Genomic DNA, 5,829 nt, shown 5'->3' with positions numbered 1-5,829 from the left:
TTCCTGCTGCAGTCAGTGTGAGACAAGAGAGAACAAAACAATTTAGGTAGTGTAGTAGTGTAGTAGTAGACAAGATTGCGCCTTGTTACTCTTTGAAAAAGAATAACAAATCCTTTCTTATTGTTTTCCTTTTTTCCTTTGTTTTGGGGAGGAGAGCAGAAAATGGCCCCAGTGGAAAGTTCTGCTAGATAATAATAGATTTTTCATAGGGCTTAAAATATCATCCCCAAAGTATAATTAATAGACATTTGTATATCAGCTAAAGCATCTATGTACAGGCTAGAAACTTTTATACAAACAAGTGTATGGGAGCAGTATCAACAACAGTGGTTTTCAAAGTCATTTTACCAATTCTTATTAATATGTCTGTCTTCCCGTAAGTGGCTGATATTTTGCTGTGAGGCTGCTCAGTAAGTTATGATCGTAGCTATCTGTATGTTTCCAAATCACTTCTCTCCCATTTTGTCTACCACATTAGGCATAGGGAAATAGGGAACTATGACCCACTGCCGACTTACTATTTTGGGTGCAGTCATACTCAATAACACAAAGGAGTGTATTACGATATACTCTGCCAAAGTTGTTTGAAAGACGTGTGGTTCTCAGCAAGGAAAAGCTTCCTTGCACCTGCATGTCAAGTAGGAAATTTGCTTTGTCCTTTGTAGTATTCTAGAAAAACCCTTTATAGGTCATCAGGACCTAGTTTGTATAAAAGGGGAAGCAGCATGACACAGCAACACATTGCTTCTAGTAGCATTACACTCCACTGTAACACCGGTAACGGACTGCTGGGAAGTTCTTGTCATAGACTATATTTTATTTTACAGATAAAAGAATAGGTTTGACACAACTCCTTTGCAAAATACCAACCTTAGGTTACTTTACTCCCACTTAGATTTGAGCCAAAGTAATGCACAGATTTTGAGTTGGCTTTTTGCAGGAGATGGAGTTCCAGCGCTGTACCTGTGAATTTTCCAGCACAGCTCACCTTTTCAGGGGGCAGCATGTCTATGGTTTTTTATTGCTATCGTGCATGCTTATTCTGCTGGTACCTTAAAGAATCTTGCAAAGTCGTGTTAGCAAGCACTGGTTTTTTGGCTGTGTTTTCATGTAGAACAATGGTTGCTCGCAGCTGAGTTTTGATATACGCAGCTTGTTACGATGAAGAGGTGGAATGAATGATAAGTGGATGTTCTCTGACTCCCAAAGGGATCAGAGTGACACTGCAACTTTACGGTTGTGATGATAGTGATTATTCTGTACTCCCCTTTGCCTATAATACAATACAATAAAAGGGCAAGATGCATTATAGTATTTGGTGTGCTTTGTTACTGATTTGAAAAATGATAGTGCTTATGCATTAATAAATATCTGGTCTTTAATTAGATGGTAAATCCACAGAGAAAAAATGCTACTTTAAATATAAAAATAAAGAAATCTTGTATTTGGGCTAAATTTATGAATGTATTCTTATTTGCTGAACTATAAAATTGAACTCACTCTTATTTGAAATTAAAAGTACTGTAATGATTTTTGTGAGCTTTTTTAAGGACCCATACTCTGTACTTGGTGGTTGTGATAAAGCTCCTTATAATTGCTGGATGGCATGAAGAAAAAAAATTGAGCTAGATAGTTTTAATTTATTATTGCTCATGAAGTTAATTTAAATTCAGAACCCCCTTGAGTCTCCACTTACTTGAAGAAACTGTATATTTTACAAAAGGATTAAATTGCAGGAGGCCTTAAAGCAGAAAGTCTGTTTCCCCACACAACACTTCCAGCACTGTTTTGCTGCAGAGCCAAGGCAGTTTTCATGACCCTTTGAAACCAAGCCGTGTCTTCTTTTCTTTTGGTGCAGTGCTGCTGCAGGTAGCCCTGGGAACATTTGCCTAATGGCATTTGTACACAAGGTGGAGTGCAAGTGGTAGGCTGTAAAGATGCACAGCTAAGTCCTCCCTAGAAGAGAAATGGTATAATCATCTTAGCGTGGTGCTATCTCTGGGTAGGCAAGGTGATGGATAAATCTTGGTAATGATCTCCACATCTCCACATCTCCAGAGCTTCTCATACCTGAGCTAATGCCTTCTTTGGGTGTAATTCTGTGTGTATTCTAAGTTAGTAATTTTCGGCTGGGTCTCAGGACAACTCTCCAAAGACATGTCTCTGGATTTAATTCTAAAAAATGGGAACACAATTTATCTTGCTTGTAATGAAGATTCCTGTTAGGTAACATCAAAGCTAGCTAGTATTATTGCTAGCTGAATTTGGCTAGTGTATGGGCTGGTGTTCCTTGCCCGTATTTTTGTGTGGAAAACTCTGAAAACCCCATGGAATACCCTTTCCAGATGCAAATCTCATATTTAGAAATCAGTTATATCTTTGTACCCAGAACTAGTCTATAGGTAACTCCTGGGTGATCTGAGTTCTAAGCAATAGTTATAAAGTGTTACAGTTATAGTTATAAAGTTAGTTCCCTTAAGAGTAGCCATGTGGTTTCTGCACCCCTTCCTTCACCTGCCCCAGGCTGGTACCCAGAGACAAAACCTCCTCCTGTAGCAGTGGGACTTGTGGAGGGGGCTGATGCTGGCCATTTGTTTGCTACTAGAAGACAGATATCACCCTGCTGAGAGAAAGCACTTGCTGTGCTGAAGGAGGCTAACAGGAATTCCAGTTTAGTTCAAAGGTAATTTAAAAGAAGAAAGGCTCTGAGGCTGTTGTGCCTTTCCCATGGCAAAGAGAAGCACAAAGGACGTTTTTTCTTTGGAACTGGCACAAGGCAGAAAGTTTGCCTTTGCCTCTCTTGGCAGACAAGAAAGAAGACCCCCTGGCCTAAAACAATGTTCTGCTTAGTCCTTCCCTGGCCAGGACTCAGTGAGTGAGAGAAAAGGGGAGCAAGTGTGGAAGGCTAAAGAGAGACCTGCCTTTGGCAGCCTGGCTGAGTTCCTGGCAAATCAATGCTCCTGACTGAGAAACCAGAGCTGCAGCCTCCTAAGGATTTATACGCTGTGCATGATAAGCAGAGGCTGCAATCATTTTGAATGAGAGCAGTGCTGCAGACAAAGCCAGCACAGCAGTATCAGGAACATGATTTGAAATGGGGAGCACAGATATGTTGTGCACGCTGATGCAAAAGAAGAGATTATTTTCTCCGCTCTCATCAAGCATGGCATGTGAATTTTCCAAGCTTTCCAGAACCTGCTTTTGAGAACTGTGCAATGAAATGCAGATGGAAGAGGTGGTTGTGAATAATCCCTGTGTTCCTGTGCTGGAGCTGTGCAGAACATGGAAAGTCTCAGGGAGGCTTTGTGCTGTGCTTGTTCCCAAAGAAAATACGGAAGAGCTGGAAGCATCTTTTGCAAACTGGTACCTGCTGATTTGAAAATTAAGGGGAAACTAATTTACAGGTGCTTTTACTAACCAAGGAGAAAGGCAGCACTCACTTAAAGAGTGTTCTTGGCAGCAAAAGTTAAATAGAGGTGGAAAACTAATATCAATTGCAAATATATATATATGTATGTATAATATGTATATATGTATAAAATATTTAGCTTCATTTTTGCTCAGTAAACATTTTGAATAAGTCATTTCTGACAGTGATGGATGAAGCAGGATGGGTCTGTCTGCTAAACTTCTGAAAAGACACCGTGATTTTCTAATTTCTGATTCTGGCTCTGCCTTGAACAGGCCTTGAGGATCTGTTCAGAACATGCACTCAGCATCTCTGCATCTCCACATGGGCAAAGGAAGGAAAGAATTTTCCCCTCATACTCTCATGATAATTTGTTGACTGCTAGAGGAGGATCCCACACTAGAAGGGCCTTTGGTCTAACCCAATGTGGACAAGCTTATGTGCTTATGTTACGTTCTCTATGTATATGGCTAGAAAAGAAGTTGAAGTTATTAACTTCCTTCCCTGAACTCCAGAGGGGAGGAATGAGAAACACAAGGAGGCTGTTAGAAAACCACTTCATCATTCTTATCATTCTTGAGGGGACTGAAGCACATGGTAAACCTTACTAGAGCCTCAAACCTGTCTCACCCGCTCCATCCCTGATCTGGGTGGCAAAGGGGAGACAACTGGATCCCTGAAACATGTAGTTCCCATTGGCCGTTGAGCTCAAAGGTGATGGAGAGGAAAAGCAAAAACAAAAGAACCAGTTGCAACACAGAGCAGCCATCCATGATGGAGCTTTATACGGCAAGAAACCTCAAGTATCCTCTTGCTCTGTCTGTGTGTAAACACAGCCCTGTCCCTAGCAGATAAAAAAGAATTAACATTGATGATGTTCATTAATGTCCATTATTAAAGCTTCAGTTCACTACATCCATCATTATGTTTTCCATGCAATAGCTCTTTGCAGAAAACTCTCCAGTAAATGATGGACCTTTCGTTCAGCCTGGCTTGTTTGAATGCGTTCTTTGAACTCCATATGTTTCTGTTCATGCTGAAATCATTATCAGAGCTGTTTTCTCAACACTGTGGCCCAAATTCTACTCTTATATGCCCACATGGGATTCTTCATGAACTCACTGGAAACCACAGGAGGTGACTTAGGCTTGTTTCACACTAACACAGTGCTTTGTTTACTCTGTGTGTGCCTAAAGTAACTGCCTTTTGGATTTCCTACAGTTCCCTTACTGTATTGTAAAAGATTTTCCTGGGGAGAGCCCCTGTGCCCTATCCCTAGAAATACAGAACAGGGGACTGAGGACTAAATAAATTTGATTCTATAAATTGTGTTTCTCAAGCCGATCACGAGTTGGCTTCAAGATTAAATGTTATCCATAGTTTAAGTACTGTCCATATGAAATAACAAACAGAAGCCTCATCTTTTTGTAGTGGTGCAGAAGGTATTTCATCATCTTAAAAGCATTAAGATACTAAAGATAGATGGTGTCTGCAGCACCGATTACCGAATATATCTGTTTTTTCTAACTGTTGATACACCATCCTGCTTTTACTGGTCTGTACATTATAGGTGGGGACAGAATGACACTTCTCAAGAGGATGGATTCTCTTTACGTCAGATTTCATTCCATATAAATAAATGAAAAAGGTGAGGTAGAACTATGGATCTATATTTTTTTTTTTTTGCAAAGATACAATAATGATATTATAACAAGTCTATCTTCTCTGATGTTTAATTCTTTTTCTGTTTAATTGTCTAAAAAACTATGTCTGTGTCTCACTACTCAGGTGTGTGTGGGAGTTGAATTTGTAGCAGACTATAAAACATGTAAAGCTCGTCAGTAGCAGTTAAGTATAGTATAAGATCAAAGAAGAATTTGGAAACCAGGAATTCTTGAGTTGTGATACAGCTTTGCCACTCAGGTGCTTTGGGGTACAGGCCATGTTTCCTTCACCATCTCTGGCCTCCAGATTCATCAATGGAGGAATACTCTTTTCATAAGAAAAATGCAGACCACAGTGTCTCACTTGCGGATGTATTAAAAGCAAACATGTCCTTTACGTATGAAAATAGCAAAATCCTCATGTTACAATTGTTTTAAGGTTAAATCTGTAGACATCATAACTCTGTATGACTTCTAGTGTCAAAGATACAAATAATTAGTGTCTGTCTACTATTGCCTGTTTAGCTAGCATTTGGATAATTTATACAGGAAATGAATAGGTGAGTGTTATACATTTAAGTCATTTTACAAAATCACTGATTTTCCTACTTGCAAATGGTTTGTAGGGACTCCAGAATGCTTCATTGTTGTGAAAAAAAACCCAAACCAAACCAAGGAGAAGTTGCAAAATTTAAAACCTCCTTCATTGCAAATGATTAGCTGTTTCCCATAAATACAATTATATAACAGAAACAA

This window comes from Fulmarus glacialis, unplaced genomic scaffold (genome assembly GCF_000690835.1).
Source record: "Fulmarus glacialis isolate BGI_N327 unplaced genomic scaffold, ASM69083v1 scaffold31143, whole genome shotgun sequence".
Taxonomy (NCBI): Eukaryota; Metazoa; Chordata; class Aves; order Procellariiformes; family Procellariidae; genus Fulmarus; species Fulmarus glacialis.
Note: the sequence above shows the minus strand (reverse complement) of the source record.